Source organism: Podarcis cretensis (assembly GCF_951804945.1).
Source record: "Podarcis cretensis genome assembly, chromosome: 11".
NCBI lineage: Eukaryota > Metazoa > Chordata > Lepidosauria > Squamata > Lacertidae > Podarcis > Podarcis cretensis.
In genome coordinates this window covers 25,109,187-25,130,122 of record NC_137180.1, presented here as the reverse complement: position 1 = coordinate 25,130,122, position 20,936 = coordinate 25,109,187, and positions in this window count along the sequence as shown.

Below are 20,936 nucleotides of genomic sequence, written 5' to 3'. Positions count from 1 at the left end.
TGAGATATCTCTTTGCCACCTCTTGAAACAATCCATCTTATCAGTAATTTGCAAAGATTGAAACAAAAACAGCATTCTTGGCAATACATTCATCTTAATAACAGCAATTCGACCTAGCAAGGAAAGCTTCAAGTTTGACCAAATTTCTAGATCTTTTTTCACTTCTGACCAACATTTCTCATAATTGTCTTTAAATAAATTAACATTCTTAGAGGTCATATTCACCCCCAGGTATTTTACCTTCTTTACCAATGTTAGATCTGTCTCCTTCTGAAACCTTTCTCTCTCAATCGGTGTCAATTTTCCCCCCAAAACCTTAGTTTTTGTCTTGTTTAACTTAAATCCTGCCACTTGACCAAAATCCTGGATTAGTTCTAGTGCCCTCTTAGTGCTAGCTATTGGTTCCTGTAATGTCAATACAAGGTCATCTGCAAAGGCTTTGAGTGGGGTACAAAATTTCAATACCCGGTGCTGCCTCAGTATAGCTGCATGCTTCCATCCTTGGGCTCCATTGAAAATGGCTTCTCCATGCGAACCAGACAACAAATGACCCTTCTTTTATTATTTCTGAAGCTACAATCTCCTGGGTAACACAGATGCCGTTAGGCAGTTGAATGCACATGTTTCCCACTCCACTTCCCACCCACTCTCTTCTGCATGGCCCCGGGCACTGGCAACCCATGCTGCACCACTGCTGATAATGCCTCTTGCTTGGCTGAATAGAGAACAGAAAGGGATGTATATGGGTTGAAACTCTACAAAGGTAAAATGAACATTTCCCGCTCTGCCCACCTTTGCCACAGACCATGCCCACTTTTGCCTCTGGCCTCATCCATGACTAGAATGTGGCCTCTGAAGGATGCTCAGAAGGCATTGTGGTCCTTGTGCCTTTTACTCTCTGTTTTAGGACAAGGAAAAAGGCTTTGCAAGAATTTAACACAATAGTTTGCCTGGGCTATGAGGCTTGAGAGAGAAAATCTGGTTTGGTTTTTTGTTTTGTTTTAGGTATGAGAGTTGTATGATAAAGAGAGGCACTAGACAAGTGAATGAGAGATTTAGGGTGTCCCACTGAGGCTCTTCACAAGCACAGGGCTAATGTGGGGTGGATGAGTCATCATTCATGCTTGGTAACCTTGGTTCCTCAGTGTAGACACAAATGGCAAAGGAAATCCTCCCCATTAAAATAATTTCATTGCTGACAGGTGGTAGCAGAGAGGCACTAGGAAGCTGCATTTTATCCATCTGTGCGTAAACACAACATTAGTGTTTTTCTGTAACTTTGTAAACAACAGATGCTTTTCTAGTATTATTCCCCCAACCGGAGCCACTATTAAACATGATACTTCCTCAAATGTCTGAGTTCTTGAAGCTCAATGGTTTACCTGACTCAAATAATGCTGCTATAGTTCAACAGGAATCTGAAAGAGCCCCCTTTTTAAGATTTAGCATGAATTAAAAAGGTTTTTGTTGAATGAGTAATGATAGAGCATTCCTTAGCTTATCTTTATTCCTACTCCTTTTGTGTGGAAACAAGTGACTGTTCTAGGTGCTCACTTAATTGAAATGGCCTGCAATATCCAAATGTATTAAAGTAACTGAATTATTTGCAAATGTTGAATATGTCTTTCACCACGGGTAACAGGGTAAAATGCTTAAGCTATTATTGTTGGCAAAGATTCAAACAGACAGTGTAGATATTTTGTGTGTGTGTCGTTTCCCCTTTCCTGCCCCTTCTTCTCATTAACTAGCTAAAGGATTTGGGGCCATTTCAGAGAAATGTTCTCAGCCTTCATTGAGATAATCTGTAATTGGCCAATTTTGCTAAAATTATTTCAATATTTTGCTAAAATTATTTCAAATATTGCCATTATTTCCTTGTTCAGTGTTGCGTAAGTGCCTTTCAGTTTGATGCCATCAGGTTTTATAAGGGAACCAACTAAATCTTGTGAGGAACAGTGAAAAAGCTGGGTATGTCTAGTATGGAAAAGAAAAGGTTAAGGGCAGACACAAGAACTGTCTTCAAACAGCTGAAATACACAGAAGATGGAACAGAAATTTGCCAGACTAGGCGCAGTGAGTCTGGGCAACTGGAGGATGGGGTGTGCAAATAAGAAACCATGGCGAGTCAAATAGCTTAGGATCAAGTGGCTGCAACTGCCAGTAGGTTTTGGCATAGGCATTGGGTTTGCATCCTGAATTACCCAGCCAGTCTGCTGGGTGATATTCCTTCAGAGTCTATCCTGGATTTCCAGGTAATCCCTCAGGAATTACTCTTCTTCACTAAAAGTTTTTAAACAAAGCCTGGATGTTCTTCTATTAGGGATATTGTAGACTGTGTTGTAGGTCCTTGCATGGAGCAGGACATTGGACTAGACCTCTAACATTCCTTCCAATTTAGTGATCTGATGCTTCTACAATGAATTTTCAGCAGGCACTACAGATAGATTATCATAAAGAGCAATGAGCATACCATAGGATTAGTCTATTATCATGCCTCTTCAATTTGGCAGGGGGCAAGAAGGACATTCCCAACTAATTATACCATACTTTCCTTTCTTACAAAAGAGAGAACTTGAGCTTATTTGCTCATGTGCCATGAATCTTGTTCTTTCGCTTCTACTAATGACTCTTTCCCCCTTATCCCAATAGATGTCAGACAGGCTCTGTTCTCTTCCAAGGTGGCAGAGTTGCACAAGAAAGCATGGAAGTGAGGAGAAAAGCAAAAATGGAATAACTGGATAGTACTGCGCCAGTTGCCAAAGATCCGTTGACAATATACGAGCATGCTGGAGGTTTTCTTCTTCAACAACTCTTTTCTCCCCAAGAGGGATGTTTCTTTTTCACATGTCTTGTTACTTTGGTTAAGAAAAAGACAGCAGGTAAAACAGAATCCTTAAACTGAGACCCAGAACAAACAGGCGCTGATTCCAGTTGACAAAGTAGACAATGTGATATCTCAGCAGGCTGTAGCATTTTGCACAAGCTCCAGCTACCAGCTGCCAAACAATTTTCAAGGGCATCTGTCCCTCACCCCTTGCACAAGACACATTACAACAGTCCATGTTCAAGTTTCCTAGAGCATGAATAAAAAAAATGTTCATATCCTTGTTCGCCAGGGATGCAGCTGTTAAAAAACAGACAAACCACCTACTGGCCACCACCACTATCTGACTATCCAGGAGCAATCCCAAATTCAGAAGTAATTGGATTACATCAAAATAAAACATGTGTTCCCTGCAGTATCGTCATCTGAAGGGACTCATCACAATTTCCATAATACAACGCTCACGAGAAGCAAGATTTTCCAAGCTTATTTTGAGTATTATGATCTTTCCTTAATGAAAACCGATTATGTACATGGATCTTGTAGCTCAGGTGTGGAGAACCTTTGACCCAACCACCTTTGGTTTCTGAACTATAACTCTCATCAACCCCAGCAAGCATGGCTAATTACCAGAAATTATGGGAATTGTAGGGATCAGCCAGTGGAGCTGAATGACTCCAGACAGACAAACCAAGGTACTTGTTCACACAGTGCTTTAGCTATTGAATTTGCTACCACAAGATGTAGTGATGGCCAACAACTTAAATGGCATTAAAGGGGGATTATAAAAATTCATAGCTATTAGTCATGGCTATTAGTCATGATGACTATGTACAATCTCCAGTATGCAAGGCACTGTACCTCTGCTCATCAGTTGCTGAAGATCATGAGCTGAAGCTATTAATCCATTCATGTCCTCCTTGTGAGCTTCCCATAGACATCTGGTTGTCCACTGTGAGAACAGAAAGCTGGACCAGTTGGGTCTTTGGTGCAATCCAGCCATAAGAGCCCACTCCTGGGGGCTGAGGTCCCTTCGGCACTCTGATTTTTTTTTTTAGGGGGCTGGGCCCCTCCAAAGTTGATGGACATTGCCATTCAAATGGTGTGTATGTCTGCTGTGTTGCATCTTGTGATCGATTATGATTACCTGCCCCCCAGCAAAGCTCTTCTTACATTTTTTCGTTATTATTCAGCTAAAGTTAAACCAGTTGAAATCCAACCAATTTCAGTGAAGAAGAATTAAGCATATGCTTAACTTTGGCTGGATCATCCCCTCAGTGACTAAAGCAGTGCTAAAAACCTGGCCTACGGATTTGAACTGATAGTGCCACTTTCAAACTTAAACAATTTAGCCTTAAATATTTTGCATGAGGCCCAGTGTTCTGAGAGCAATTAAATGAATTTGTTCAGTTACAGCTAAGTCACTCCAGGTGTTATAAAAATTAATATAATTGACATATAGCATATTGCTTATTGTCCCATAGGATCTGCATGAACAAAACATGTTGTATCTCCTGAGGCAAATACAGTGAGGAAAGCATTTTAATGAAGCTGCAAAACTGCTTTCAGTTTAATTTCAGCTCTGAAATGCAAACTATGTTGATAAAGAGTTTTCACTCACAACAACAACAACAAAATTGTCTGGATATTTGACTTCATTGCACAATATAATGTAGAAGAGAAAGCATGTTTGTGGAGAGGAAGAAGACTATTAATACAGGTCAGGGGCAGCCAATGCAGTGCCCTTCAGAAGTTGCTAGACGACAACTCCCATCATCCCTAAACATTGGTGGCTGGGGCTGATGGACACTGGAGTCCAAAACATGGGGATAATGCTACATTCACCTCCCTTGATATGGGCAGTGCAACTAAAATTCTTGTAATAAGAAGACAATTTTGTAGGAGGAAAGCATTTGCTTTCTGATTTAAAGTGTTTTATCATTATGTCCTAAATATAGGGACTACAGTTTGTTAAAAAGGCAGGTCATAAACCAAATATTTATCCTGGTTTTTCTGAGCAAAGTATAGTTCAAACTAACCATAGTTTACAACACTTCTGATGCAACGAGAAACTGTTTCATTTCAAAGAGGAAGCCAAAGCTTCTTATCAGTTCCTTGTAGCTGTGCAAGGGGAAGGGGGGTGCACAAACCCAAGGCTTGCTACTGCCAATGCTCACAGGACACAATACTTAAGCATTGTTTCTGGAATGGAAGAAAATATAGAGAGTCATCAGATCCTGTTTACTGAATAGATTCCATTGGGGGGGGGGGGGACACACTGCAGAATCTGCCACAAAATGTGCAGCAACTGTCTTTAACTCCTACTATATATGTTACAAAGAAACTTGAAGAGGAAAACTCGGTGCCTGATTTTGTTTTCTAGATATTAACTTTATCATTACCAAATCAGGGTGGAGAATAAGAGGCCTAATTGATATAAATAGCATTGTAAAGAATTATGGAAATTGCTAAAAGGTTATGAAGATGTCAGCATCAGGTATACATTATTCTAGGCTCTCAGACCATCACTTTTTAATTAGTTAAAACTGTTAAAACTGTCACCCCAACTTTGGGAATTGACACTGGCCAATCATTTCATTTTCTCCTTCCACGTCCTTAAAAAGTATTTTTGTTTTGGCAAATGAGGACTTGTCCAAACCCTGATCAGCCTCCTCCCCAGCCGACTGCTATTTACAGTTTTTAAAGATTCATAAAACAGCAAGTGTTTTAATTTAGAACATCTTGATAGAAGCTTCTCTGCCTATCAGATGTTCTTTGAAATGAACAAGTGTCTTTGCAGATTCCCATTTCAAACTTTATTTAGTGACAATGATCATTATTAAACAGAATCCATATGGAATTATTTCATAGTGAAACAATTGCAAAATGCTCCAGTTGATAATTACAGAATGACAGCAACCACAGAACATTAAGCGTAACAATCAAAAGCAGTTCAACCTGGTAGGAAATTAAGAAGTCAATTACTCAGGTGCTAACAAACATTTTGTACAGCTTAACTGACAGCACCTATTTTGCATCAGATAACATTTTATTATTCACAAGACACTAAGAGATTTTGCCAAAATGCATGGAAAACTTCTACTTTTCCTGCAAAGTGATTGTTCCAAATTAAGAGCAGTGTTTCACTGCTGACCAGAAACAATGTTTAGGTCTCTACCATAGCGCTGAAAGTTTTAGCATAGATTTTAATTCTTAGATTTTTGGTCCCAGCACTGAAAAAAAAAAGTGAATGTTCTCAAGGGGAGAGGAGTGAGCTGGGGTTTTTTTTTTTAGTTCCTGTTGTTTTCTATTACCTTGCTGCTCAACTAAAATGTGGTATGGCTAGGGCTGTCATACATGAAAAAATGCCTTTAAAAAGCTCTAAAACTAAGAAAACTAAGAAAAATAAATCTTGTAGCTTTAAATAAAAAAAGCTTTTGGGTTTTCCTTAAAAGGCTCAACAATTTTGGGGTGTCCTAGTTTTTTAGTTTTAGAAATATGGCAACCCTAGGATTGGAATACACATAAGATCAATGAAATAATACAATCCAATGGTGAACCCTTCAGCTTTTGTTTGGTAATCATTATCTGCACCAAAGTTCCATTGGCTGCATTCCTGTACCCATTTACCTAAGGAAAATCATCGCTGGGCTCAATGTCTGAATAGACATACATAGGATTGCACTGGGCAGCTGCTAATTGGGTAAGCATGTTAGTTCCTTATCCAGGATTACTGGACTGACAGCAACCTATTCTCAACCAGGAACATAGGTTTCCTTAGCATGGGATATATATATATATATATATATATATATATATATATATATATATATATTCCAACTGCCCATTACTCCTGGGGGACTTACTCCCCAAACAACACAATAGGTTGGGATGTGTGCTAAGATGTCCTGAGCTGGCATTCCAATACTGTGTTCATTGGAAATGTAACTTGGTTTCATAAAACAACAGGTACCCTATTTAGTGAGCTTTCGTAGGTGCGCTCTCTCTCTCTCTCTCTCTCTCTCTCTCTCTCTGTGTGTGTGTGTGTGTGTGTGTGTGTGTGTTCTGTAGTATTTTTATGACAAATAAGTTCATTTAAAAGCACAGTGTGCTGAAACAAATTACAGTGCATTTTGACAGACTTTCCTAAATGCCCTTTGTCAAATTTTGATTCTGCCCATCCCCTTCCCATTGCATCAAGCTGTGTTCTATACTTAGGAGTGACAAAGAGAATGTGCAAGTCATTAAATTCCCACCTTGCATGTGTGCCACAGGAAAATCATGACTGGTAATATTTTTCCTGATATAATTTGTCACAATTAGGGTGTGGAATGGAACTGCAGGAGGGGGAGGAGGAAAGGAAGCAAATTGGAGGAAAGGGTGACAGCCTACTGAAAGGAATCGTGGACTAAATGCTTCGCTTTGATGTGGTTTCTCCTGTACCTGATATGCTGGCTGAAAACACTTGTGTGCTCAGCTTCTCAGAGGGAATAATATTTTTGCTCCAAAGAGGGAGTAGAATGAGTGGGTTTCTTTCTGCCATCTGTATAAATATTGTAAGAAGCACTGGATCTGCTTCAGTACTCTGCTAGCCAAAATCGGACCTGGTACAAATGAGTGCAGCTCAATTTACTATACTGAAGTGGCGCCCTGTTATACTTGGCGTGAATGCAGCCATGCTTCATCCTCTTTAAGGCAGTTCTCTGTGTGACCTTAAATGAAACATGCCTTTGTTCTAAAGTTTCCCCAGTGAGAAAGTGAGTGTTACAGACCATCATGTGGAGATTAAGGTTTAGAAAGCAAGCAATGCGGCACGTCCAAGACGAACTTTGACCCGCAGCTTTCTAAACTCCAGTGGGATCAACTACTTTTCATTTAGCTTAGTGAGAAATACTTTCTTTTTTTAATGTTTGCAAAGTTTTTCCATCTTTCCTTTCATTTTGCTTTTTTCGCAAGATAAATATCTGAGCACATGTAAAAGTGGGTTTTTCCTGGAATAGTTCATGCTCCACTGTGGACAGAATCTCCCAAACACTACTACTGTGCTACAGCGATTCAGCTCGATAGAGTTTTCTCTAGGTTTTTATCCGAGTCTAGGGGTGGTTCACATTTCAATACAAAACTCCTGATTTGCACTTCCTGAAATGCAGTTATCCTTTGAAATCCACACTTCTCCCATTTTTGTGATGCAGTTTTCAAACCAAATAATGTATGCAAAAATGTTGTGCTAGTGGAAAATATGCATGCATTCATTAGCAAAAAAATAACATTAAAATGTGTTATATTCGGGGGAAATGCTTGTGAAACTGTATATCAGGAGAAATTCATACCAAAATGCTGATGAATTTTCACAAAGGTTTATACAAAAATGCCAACTGTTGCAGAACTTAAAAGACTAGAAAAGTAAGAAACAGAGAAATCAAAACTGACAGATTTGCACAGGGATCTGAGGAGATGCTGCAAAATATCACACAATGCTGATGTCGTGTTGGCAGAAACGAAGTGAGCAGACACGGGGTGGGGGGTGGGGGTTGTTTGTTAGCATTCCTGCTCCATGACTGCAATCATGGGATTTTTGTCTTTCACATGGCGGTGTATGTTTTGACTCCAGAAAGTGGGAAGTGACAGAGACAGGATGTTTGTGTTGTTGTGTTCCATGGAGTGGGGCTATTGTCCTTTGTTTTTTCCTCTTTGCTGTCTGATGCTACAGAGAGAGGGAGCCATGTTGCAGTGCTCTGTGTGTGTTTATATGTAAATAAAGTAGATTAGCCAAAATGCTGAGTTGCTGAGGTGTGTTCCGCAAGCTGCGAAGACTCTGCAGATCCCTAAGTGTGCCAATGTCAGTTGGCGTCGGTCACTGTGATGTTCAGGCAGAAGAAAGCTTTTGAAGCTCCCGAACGATCGACCAGGAGGGAACATGCCAGTTGGGCATGTGTCTCTACCAAGGTCCTACTCGAGTGTAGGACGAGCTCATAGGAAGCAAGAAGCCAAATGGTTGCTAAGCCCAGAACCTAGACCAAATATATGGAACCTCTGATCCTTCAGGTGCTGGTGGACTCCAGCTCCCATCCTAGCTGAACATTGTGTGCACTGGCTGGGGCTGATGAATTGGGATCCTGCAAGAACTAGATAGCCACAGGTTCCCCATCCCGGATATAGACTTCTGTAGGGAAATTCTGTAGCTTAGACTGCCTCTGCTACATTGTCACTGGCAACCCTAAGGGGCAATTAAAAGCGACGTAGGGCAGGTGAATTTCCCATATGTAACTGATCTTATCTGCTATTTCTCTGGCTGCAGGCTTACAGTTCTATTTGTGCATGTAGAGCAAAAGAAAAGGCATTGTATATTTGCAAAGCTTTAGGTGCACAATACCAGGACCAGCATGAAAGAGAGCAGTTGAGCTCAGTATTTATCAGTCATTTCTATTCTTTAAAGTAATTCCACAATGTGTGCTTTGCAGTGAAAACTAACATTCAACATTTTATTAAAATGCATTTAAACTGTACAAAATTTAGCAGTCAAGATCTGGTTCAGCCTGAAGGAGTTTCAATTACTTTTTTTATACCAAGTACAGCCTGAGAATCTGTATCTATTACATACTGTGTTAGATTTTCCATTGACCCAATGACTTACATGGCCAAGTAAATTTACATTTTGCAGCATGAATATGGGAGTAAATCTGTTTGAATATTGAAAAGATACATAGATGGATATAGATATAACAGCTAATAATTGGTGAAGTATCTTTCCTTGAGGATTAAGCCCCAGTTCGTGTTACTTCTGGTGATAGTTGACTTCCTTCATCCTGGTTGTGTTTGGATTTGCTCAAAACCAGGGGGAAAGCTCAGCTAAATTCCATGACAAGCTCTGTAGAAAGAGTGGCTTTCCATGGGGCTGCTGGCAATGTTGGGGTTTGCAGAGGAGTCCTGTTCTTTCTCTATCAAAACCAGCCTAGGTTTGGGATTTAACTGGACCCTGAGATCGTCCTAACCAATGTTATAAACTGAGATATGAAACCTAGGAGCTAAATGGCATGTTAAATGGTTATGGGTGCAACAACAGAATATCTAGGCACACTTGTTTAAGAACAGGAATACAAAGCTGAAAATGAATGAACTGCAGCTAAAATATTATGTTCATTTCCCACATGGTCTGGTCCTTCCCCTGCCCACCCCCTAATATTCCTCAGAGGGTCTCTTCTCCAGTCTTCAGAGAGTAGCTGGAAGTAGGGAGACAGAAAAAGGTCCTCTTTTCCTTCCACTCTGCAGTTTTAGTCTGAAATCTTAGGCACAGTATTGCCCCCAGAGTTCAGAAACTGCTCATGCTATTGAAATTCCCTGTCGCAAAATGCGCCTAGAAAAATGGGAGTTTCGAACACTGGTCCTAGCATGCAAGCTTTGGAGAACCAAGGAAAATATAGGCCTCCCTCCTTCCTTGTGGTCGGAATAGCACAGCTGCTGCCACCTGTGGTTTGGAAGCCCACCCGTCACTTTCATACATTCTGTCAGCACATCACATGAATCTGCCAGTAGTCTAAAGGAGGTTATCGTGTAATGCCACCTTTATCTGTAGGGTTTTTTTTAAAAAAAATAAAATAAAAATCAAGATTAATCCCTGGATTGGTTCTAGTCTCCATTGCCTTAATGGTGAGAACGTGTGCTCCCTAAGCAGACACACATTTTCCTTATTTGTTAGATTTATAGTCTTTGATTCTACTCAAACATCCTGCAAGATTGTTTCTTTTAGTTTCCTGCCTCTCTCTCTGCTTGTAGACATGTGCTGGTGGGAAGCCAACAATGGAACTATGGCCACAGTTAGCAACCCATCATACATAACTGTGACTAGAAAGGTCAATAGTAACATAATGAGGTTTTTACTTGCATCTTAACCACTCATTTTGGCTTTGTGTTTAACATGTTAGCATTATGTCTACAAGTCCTGTCTTCTAATTTCAACATTCTTCTTATTAAAATGAACAATTTCAACACATTCCATTTAATTTTTCTCTCTTTCTCTCTCTCTCTTTCTTTCTTAAGGTCTGAATGAAGTGACTACGGTAATTATGTTGATAATCTGCTTCCTCATGGCATTAAGAGTCACCCTTTATTGCCTGTTTTTTGTGATCTTGACATGGATTAACAGGCGTTTGAAGGAAAGGGCATCCCAATCCTAAACACACTTTGAGTAAATCAATATGTCTTACCTGCAATATGTGTTTGGAATTAGGATGTACAGTCATACCTCATGTTACGGATGCTTCAGGTTAAGTGTTTTTGGGTTGTAGACTGCGGGAAACCCAGAAGTACCGGAACAAGTTACTTCCGGGTTTCACCGCTTGCGCCTGCGCAGAAATGCTAAATCGTGTTTCACGCATGCGCAGAAGCACCAAATTGTGCTGGCGCCGGCACTGCACTTCAGGATGCGAACACTGCGAGTTGTTGATGTGCCTCTGTCATGGATTATGTCTGCAATCCGAGGTTCCACTGTAAATGAATTGTGTCCTCAATGATTCTAGACTAGCATGTACAGGTCTGAGACCCCACACAGCTCAGAATGTCTCTTGTAGCCCAAGAGGCCCCTAATAGGCTGAGGGGACAAGGTACATTTACCTTGTACATGGTAAGTAAATGGCAGCCCTGTCTCCTCCCATCTCTGAGAAGGGTGGGGAGCTGTTCTGATCTTTTTTTAACCTTCAAAAGAAGGACTTGCCCTCTTTACAGTGGTGCAAATCCCACTGCCCATTTCATTTCCTAGACAGGCTTCAGAGCAGTGCAATGCTATGATGTCGCATTGCTCCAGAACCACTTCAGGAAGTGTTGTAAGAGCAAAGCAGACAGCCATACTTTTTGGAGTGGCTCAAGAGCAAGGCAACATCATAGTGTTGCACCACTCTGGTTCCCTTTTAGGAACATTTAAGGTAACCTCTTTGAAGATTTCACCAAGACAGGGAGAGCAGGAGAACAGAAGAGTTGAGATAGGAGTTGAGGTAGGGTGGTAGAGACACTTGACATAGGAGACCTCAGATCTTGCAGTCCCTGTGTGTGCATGTGTATTGCACCCGAATTAAAACAAGCATCTTTTTGCAACAGAAAAAGAGGACACATAACCTTCAGATTTAATTAAGATACTATAAATTTCTAGAAGGTTTGCCTTGTTAGTCTGCTGTAGCAAAAGCAAGCGTCTTGTGACACCTTAATTGACTAACAAACTTATTTTAACTTAAGCTTTCATGGACTTCAGTCCACTTCACCAATGCAATAAGCGTAATCAGAACAGAATATAATATTGTATAGTTTAGTTTAGTATAGTACCTTTCTCACACACCTTCCCTCTAGCTACTAGAAATAAATGCGACAACTCTCCTTAAACAAAGCCCAATAGGCTCTGAAATTGAAACAAACAAACAAAAAATGTGTCTGTGGGATTTCTTCCTGACAGGTCAATGTTGGATCACATTGTCACCATCTGCTAACTCATCAAGAACATTATAGAGTTCTGGCACAGATGCACTCTGACTATGTGAGGCTCATCACTTTCAAGGAAGTGTTTCCCTTTGTGAATTGCTGCTTTCTCTGTGTTGACTGACTGGGCATCCTGGAAAATACTGTATTGGATCAGGTAGCAAAACTGTGAGATGGTTTCCATTTAAGGGAGGGAGATCCAGAATATATGTTCTCAAGAAATTAGATTGACTTATAGTATCAGTTCTTGTTTTCATTCAGCTCCACCTAGATGACCTTTGAGATCCCTTGCAATTCTCTTATTTCAAGCACAAGTTGGACACATTCCAAGCACATCTCTGGTACCCCCAAAATGCTCTCTGCCAAAGGCCAAACCCATAAAATGTCAGTTCCCTTATATTTAAAACATTCAGGGCTTTCTAAGTCAAGAGAAAGATGGGTATTTCTGCTTTGCCTTTGACATCACCACATGCAGGATGTATCCCATGAATCCCATGCAGGATGAATTTCTTTAGCTGTGAGCTATTTCCCATTTCATTAATTGTGTAGACACACGGTGATATGCAGTGGTGTCTATTGGTAGGACAAATGCACCAGCAAAATGGGGGAGGAAAGCAAATTTTGGCAATTTTGGCAGTCCCCTGTCCCAGATCAGAGAGGGAAACAATTTCCACTTCCTCCTCCAGCACTTATGCCTCCTAAACTCTAGACAGAGAAGATTTAGCAGGTGTATGAGTGGTTGCAATGGTGAAGGGGAATGGTCAAACATTGCATCCCTGATCCATTGCCTGGATATTGTTGGGTGCCAGCCACAATTCAGCAATGGCAGGCAGCAAGACCTCATAGCCCAGGTGATGCAATACTGAAATACAGTGGTACCTCGGGTTACATACGCTTCAGGTTACAGACCCTTCAGGTTACAGACTCCGCTAACCCAGAAACAGTACCTTGGGTTAAGAACTTTGCTTCAGGATGAGAACAGAAATTGTGCAGCAGCGGTGCAGCGGCAGCAGGAGGCCCCATTAGCTAAAGTGGTGCTTCAGGTTAAGAACAGTTTAAGGTTAAGAACAGACCTCTGGAACGAATTAAGTACTTAACCCAAGGTACTACTGTAAAGCAATCCACAGTGAAGGACGGAAAACAGGAGATGTTTTCTTTTAAAAACAAACAGCTCTATAAATTCATCGGCATCCCCAAGGTGCTGGATGGGATGTTCAGAAATTGGATAGTACCTCCACCTATCGTAGGACTGTACTAAAGGTAAAGGTAAAGGTACCCCTGCCCATACGGGCCAGTCGTGTCCGACTCTAGGGTTGTGCGCCCATCTCACTTAAGAGGCTGAGGGCCAGCGCTGTCTGGAGACACTTCTGGGTCACGTGGCCAGTGTGACAAAGCTGCTCCGGCGAGCCAGCACCAGTGCAGCACACAGAAACGCCGTTTACCTTCCCGCTATAAAGCGGTACCTATTTATCTACTTGCACTTAAGGGTGCTTTCGAACTGCTAATGGGCAGGAGCTGGGACCGAATGACAGGAGCGCACCCCGCCGCGGGAATTCGAACCGCCGACCATGCAATCGGCAAGCCCTAGGCACTGAGGTTTTACCCACAGCGCCACCCGCGTCCCTGGACTGTACTAGAGTGCAATAATTCTGGGCAACACTATTCAGATAAATGGATAAATTTCCATATTACAATGGAACCTCTATTTGCGACCATAATCTGTTTCAGAGGTCCGTCTGAAGGTTGAAACGGGTTGCTGGGAGAGGCGCCGTTGTGTGCTGGCACGGGCGGCGATTGCCCAGTTTTAAGCATGTGTGGACCGCGATCGCCGCTCCTGCTCCTGCGCGAACGGCGGCAAGCCGCCGGTTACTTCTGGGTTTGCCACAGTCACAACTTGGAACAACCATAGGAAGAGGTTTGACTGTATCTCAAGTTCTCACTTAGCACTTTTATTGATATTTGATGAGCGTAACAAAAACTGCAAAATAAAGGCTTCGTAGTGCACCTGCTTCTAGCATCTAGAAAGACCATCACACAATTTTGGGGGGAAAGTGTGGGATATTGCTCTGTTGGAAAAACTAACTAAGAAGGTAAAAGTCCTTAAGGGCCAAAGAAAGAATGATGTTTTCAGACCTGTTTGGTCTGACTTTATTTCATTTGTAAGCAAGGAGGAACATGGCCAAAGACTCTGCTTGGCTGATGAACAAATATGGCTTTTGGGTGGAACCTTTATCTATTTCTGGATGTTGGGTAATTTTGGTGCATCTTCCTGACCCGTTGCAGGTGTAATATCTCATGGTACCCCAGTAAAGTTGTCTGGGTGGTATTTGCTTTCCAGAAGCCAAGTGGGAGCAGACAAGCTGTAGAACTTCCAAAAGTGGCTGGGGGAGCAGCTTAGTTGTCCTACATCTTGACCTGGTCCATAACCCAGGCATAACCCTGTTAAAATTTCAGTCCAGCCAGAAGGCTAATCCAGTATACATGACTAGTACTGGAGCCAAGACCAACCTACATCTGTAATCAATAAAGTTGTGGCCAATTTTCAATCCTAAAAAGCTGTGTCAATTTGTTTAACCTGTCAATACCTCGATTTTCTGTCCACGAGGAGCACATAGTGTGTGGATCCTCAACATGGCCAAGGACCCCCCTCAACCTCTGAACAAATACAGCTGAGATAGTTACTCTGGGCATTTGACTACTTTAATGACTTTCCCTTACTAAAACAGGGTTCATGTTTTGCTACCTTGTCTTGTTTAATCATTATGTCTATGTTATGAACAGTTCTAGTCGCTACTTTTCATGCATTCACATACCTGTGGTTTATTTTTTTTGGTTTTATTTTATGTCTGTATTTGTTCAACAGTGATCTATAATTGCTTATGGACTATGTATATTGTCACCAGATACTTTTTGGTAATACTGCATTTTAGAGGATCTCTTACAACCTTTTTCTGAAAAGTAATAAAAAATTATAATAAAAAAGAAGGAAACCCTATATGTTCACAGTTATGGGCAACAGCTTGCTTGCCTAACAATCTCGGGGGCAGGAATTATAGTTTGGAGGAAAATGTAACCAAAGAACACCAGTCTTGACATTTCAGATACCCTTAGCAAAGCTGTTTTATCGGTAGTAAGAATTTATTGTATTCTATTTAAGAACAGGTTTGTTGTATAACCTTTAAACTTCATCACTTACCATTAAAACTCATCACTTTCAAAAAAATTTAACCAAATGCATTTTTCATTATTACTTTCTTGGAATGTTGTGTCAGATATATTATTCTGGAATTCCAAGAGCTGATTTCAGTTCTTGTTTGGTCAGACATGCCAGCCTTCCATTTCATAAACTCTGAGTTTCCTGTGTGCCTGCTAAAGAGTAATTGCAATCATACCTTCTCAAGACAAAATATAATTATTCTTTCTTCAGCTATCTTATGACTGTTATTCAGATATAACTTCTGATCTTCACATTCTGCTTGTTTCCCTGAAGAACAGTACACAATCTCCCTCTGAAAATTATTGCTATTCCCTTTTTCCTTTTTGCTATAAACTGCAACATTACAATTTGTTCCTTACCCCCCAAAATATCCCAGATTCATATATCTAAAATAGATACACAGAATTATTTTATTCACTTTAATATTATAATTATAATAACACAGCTAAGTTTCAAACTTCGTCATCAGACCATTTTGAAATAATTTAAATTATGAGGTATGCCAATCACAATTTATGGCTAAGAACAATAAATCTGGCATTGCTACCAAACATGCTACCCCTTTATTTTCTTCTCCCCTACCCATTTGGTAATTTGCAAAAAAACTTGCACATGTTTTAAGACTTGGAGAAACACATTGTTCAGCCTTTGTGAGCCATTCTCCCACTCAGCTTCCCTCCTGTCCACTTTTCCATGCCCCTCTGCCCACTCTCTGTGCTTATTATTTTCTTTCAGTCTAGCCAAGTTCCTAAAGAGCATATGCAGCTGCATGGTCTCCCCAATTGCAATAGCTCTAGAAGAACTCATATGGCTTGCCTTGAGAATGGCACACTGAGAGACACAATGGAATCTATGAAAGACTGCCTACCATTCAATCCCCATCATAGCCTTTGCCTGGCAGAGGGGGGTGAGTTTCCAATCTGGTTTATGGTGAATCTATCACATTCATATTGCAGCATCCTGAGATCCCCAATATCCAGTTCTACCCTAAAAAATTCCAGGTCACTATGAATAGTGAAAAGAAAGCTCCTGCTCCTGAACTTTCTGATTTAACTGACAGGGATGGAAGGTGGTAGAATCTCCTTCACTGATGGTTGAGCGACCATGTGTCATAGATGCTTTAGTTATAATCACAAAGCACCTTGCAAGGCAAAATGTTGTTATTTCCATTTTGCTGGTTGGGAAACCCAAGGCCAGAAGATATTTTTCCAAGCAACTTTTCCTGTCCTTTTCTACCAAATGCCATAGGGAGTGAATGGTTCATTTATAGCTAAAAGAGGGGTGAAAGCTAGTTTTCTGAGGACTTTGTCTCGGAAAGGTTGCTCTGACCATAATGCACATGGTAGAAAACTAATGCTATTCACAGTTCTTCCATACTGAATACTTAAACAAGGGTCTAAGAAAACATTCCCTTGCTACAGTTTTTTCCCCTTCTAAAGAGACAGTAGCCAAAGCTAATTGAAATTAAACTGTAAACAACTCAATACCAGTAGGATGTCACAGTCTGGCCTGACGTCGCATGTTGTGGTAGCAAATGTCACTCATTTATTACGGCATTTCTTTATCTAAAGCTTCATTACACAAGCCCCAGAGTGAAAGCATTTAGGCCCAGCTGTCATTTCTGCACCATTTCTACATGTATAGGTTCCAAGTTCAAATCCCACGCTTGGGCTTATTTTCTTGTGCCAGCAGATATTGGAAGAAATTTGCTGTGATTGTGCCATGTTGGGTTTGTGCTATTCCCAGTGGTACATGGAAAACATTATCTTCAGATATAAAATGCTGCCTTTCAGATATTTGATGCTATAATTTTCTAACCCTTCTCTTTTCTTATTGGCGGTAAGTTTTTCCTGGGCTGTCATCTGAGTATAGCTCAACACATTTTAAAAACATGTTTATTTATGCACTATGAAATAATAAGGGAAAACAAGAATTTTTATATTAATTTGTTGCTTAGAATGTTCTCTAAATACCTAATGTTGTAAGAACCTTGTAATGTCCTTGTAACAGTGACATGTGTAAATTGTGGTGTCCTTGAACTTCTCTATTAATGGAGCAATGTCTGTGTGGATGTTGAGTTGGGATACAGATACAGATATACTCACTCTGTAACATCAGAATGACTTTAGATGCGATTTAGCTCGTATGCAATGTGATTAGGGAAAATGCTTGCCAAAGGAACACTATGCCAACTGCTTTCTATGACATTAATTTCCAGATTCCCTAGGCAGGTGCTACCTGTTGCCTGGACAAATGTGACATTTCTCTCTCTCTCTCTTTTAAAAAGAACCCTGTTTGTTATCTGTATTTGGCAGACCCCTAGCAAACTCTGGCTAGGATCTGAAGAGACTCTGTGGCCCTTTTGATCCCTCTCCTTCTGTATATTTACACTGGCATCAAAACCGCTATAGATTCCAGCAAAGGGATTGTATCAAACATCCAAGAATGTGAACTTATTTAAGGATAATTATGAAAAATGTTGGTCAGAAGTTAAAAAGGATCTGGAAATATGGTCAAGGCTGAAACTTTCCTTGTTAGGCCGAATCGCTACTATTAAGATGAATGTATTGCCTAGAATGCTGTTTTTATTCCAGACGTTGCAGATTGTGGACAAGATGGACTGTTTCAAGAAGTGGCAGAAAGACATATCAAAATTTGTCTGGCAGGGCAAAAAGCCCAGAATTAAATTTAAGATTTTAACTGATGCAAAGGATAGAGGGGGGTTTGCCCTGCCGGACTTAAGACTTTATTATGAATCAGCAGCTTTCTGCTGGTTGAAACACTGGCTACTTCTTGAGAATACTGACATTTTGGATCTGGAAGGGTATGACAACAGTTTTGGTTGGCATGCATATTTATGGTATGACAAGGTAAAGGTGTATAAAAGTTTTAAAAACCATATTGTAAGGAAAGCATTGTACAACGTTTGGATTAGATACAAAGATTTGTTGGAAAGTAAAACCCCTAGGTGGGTGTCACCAATGGAAGCTAGGGAAGTAAAAAAGCTTAATATGGATTCTAAATGGCCAAAATATCATGAGATCATAGAATACAATGGTGAAAGGGTGAAACTTCAGAGTTATGAGAAACTAAAACCTAAGGTTCGAGATTGGTTGCATTACTATCAGATAAATGAGACGTTTAAACAGGACAGGAAAATAGGATTTCAGAAAGAGAAGTCAAAATTAGAAACAGAATTGTTGGAACCCAATACTAAGAATTTATCAAGAATGTATAACTTGCTGTTAAAATGGAATACACAGGATGAAACGGTGAAATCAGCTATGATCAAATGGGCACAAGATATAGGTCATGATATCATGTTTGCTGACTGGGAACAATTATGGACCACCGGTATTAAATTTACTGCATGTAATGCTTTAAAAGAAAATATTATGAAAATGATCTACCGGTGGTACATGACCCCAGTCAAGCTAGCAAAGATTTATCATTTGCCTAATAATAAGTGTTGGAAATGTAATGAGACTGAAGGCACTTTCTACCACCTTTGGTGGACCTGCCCAAAGGTTAAAGCTTTCTGGGAAATGATCTATAATGAAATTAAGAAGGTCCTTAAGTGGACTTTTCCTAAGAAACCAGAGGCTTTCCTTTTGGGTATGGTGGGCCAAGTGGTGTTAAGAAAGGATAGGACTTTCTTTATGTATGCCACTACAGCAGCAAGAATTCTACTGGCAAAGTATTGGAAGACGCAAGAATTACCTACTCTGGAAGAATGGCAAACAAAGGTGATTGATTTTATGGGACTGGCCGAGATGACGGGCAGAATCCGGGACCAGGGGAAAGAGACAGTGGAAGAGGACTGGAAGAATTTCAAAATATATCTTAAAAATAATTGTAAAATTGAGGAATGTTAAGATGTCAGGGGGTAAGAAGTAAAGAATTGCAGCAGTAAACAAAAAAAAAAAAACTTAAGAAATATTTACGAAAAGGAATTAAGACAATGGACTTAAGGGTTGCTAAAGAATTATTAAACAAGGATGCAGGGATGGGGAGGTATGGGGAAGTCAAAGAAAAAAGGTTATGAACCGATGAGTATGAAGTTATATTGTGTTATATTGCTGTTTATTATCTGTGTGGAAAATTAATAAAAATTATTATAAAAAAAAAAAAGGGATTGTATCAAACCAAGGCTTCATATTCTTTTCAGCTCCACGTGTTAGGAACAATCTAGACTGGAACTGAAAACATTCAGAACCATGCATGGCTGCCTTTTGTAGTGAAGCATTATTGCAGCTTGGACCTTGAACTACTGTAGTTTGGACTCTTGGATTCTGGACAGACCCTGTTCTCCCAAGTTGGTCACTGAGCCCACTTAGCTATAAATGCTTCTTGTTGGGCTCAGACTTTGTCTGGGCAACAAGAGTCTTTCTGTCTTTTGGCAAGTCCTCCTTGGTTTGCACTGAAGTACTTTTTCACACAACATGTAATTAAACTATGGAATTTGCTTCTCCAAAATGTAGTGGTGGCCACCAACTGGGATGGTTTAAAAGAGGGTAAGACAAACTCATGCATGATAAGGCTATCAATAGCTGCTAGTCATTACAGCTGTTGTCTGCATCCACTGTCAAAGACAGCATTCCTCAGAACAATAGTTTCTGGGAGAGTGCTGTTGCAGTAATGCCTTACTTGTAGGTTTCCCACAGCCATCTGGCTGGCCACCGTAAGAGCAGGATGCTGAACTCAGAGGCATAGTGTGGTTTGTTGGTGCCCGGGGCACTCAGGCATCCTTTTGCAGGCCACAAGGAGAAGGGGGTGCCACTGCCTCAGCCCTAAAGGCCAAGTCCAGGCATGGCTTGGCTTGTCTCCTCGTGGCTCTGGCCTTGATGAGGAAGCCTTTCGTAGGGGCACCTGTTTGCACCTCCTCATACCCCTTCAAAAATCTGTGCCTGTGGTCCCCACGCTACTTCTCTGGCTGGACTAGATAGGTCTCTAGTCTCATTCAGCTGGGCTTTTCTTATTCAATAGATGCATGGAAAATATATCTAAATATAAAATGCTGCCTTTCACATACAGTGGTACCTTGGTTTAAGAACAGTCCTGTTTAAGAACAATTCGGTTTATAAACTCTGCAAAACCGGAAATAGTGTCTAAGAACAGTCTAAGAACGGAATCCAAATGGTGGAAGGGCACCAGTGGCAGGAAACCTCATTAGGGAAAGCGCACCTCGGTTTAAGAACAGTTTCGGTTTAAGAACAGACTTCCGGAATGGATTAAGTTCGTAAAGCGAGGTACCACAGTATTTGATATCATGTTTTTCTATCCCTTGTTTTTATTGGTGGTAAGGATTTGATGGCTTGTCATCCAGGTACCTCAGTTACGGTAGTTCTGAAAACAGTTTGATATTATTGCCCTCTTTATGAAATTAGGAATGACGGAATACTGAGTGCAAAAATAGGTATTTTCTGATGATGT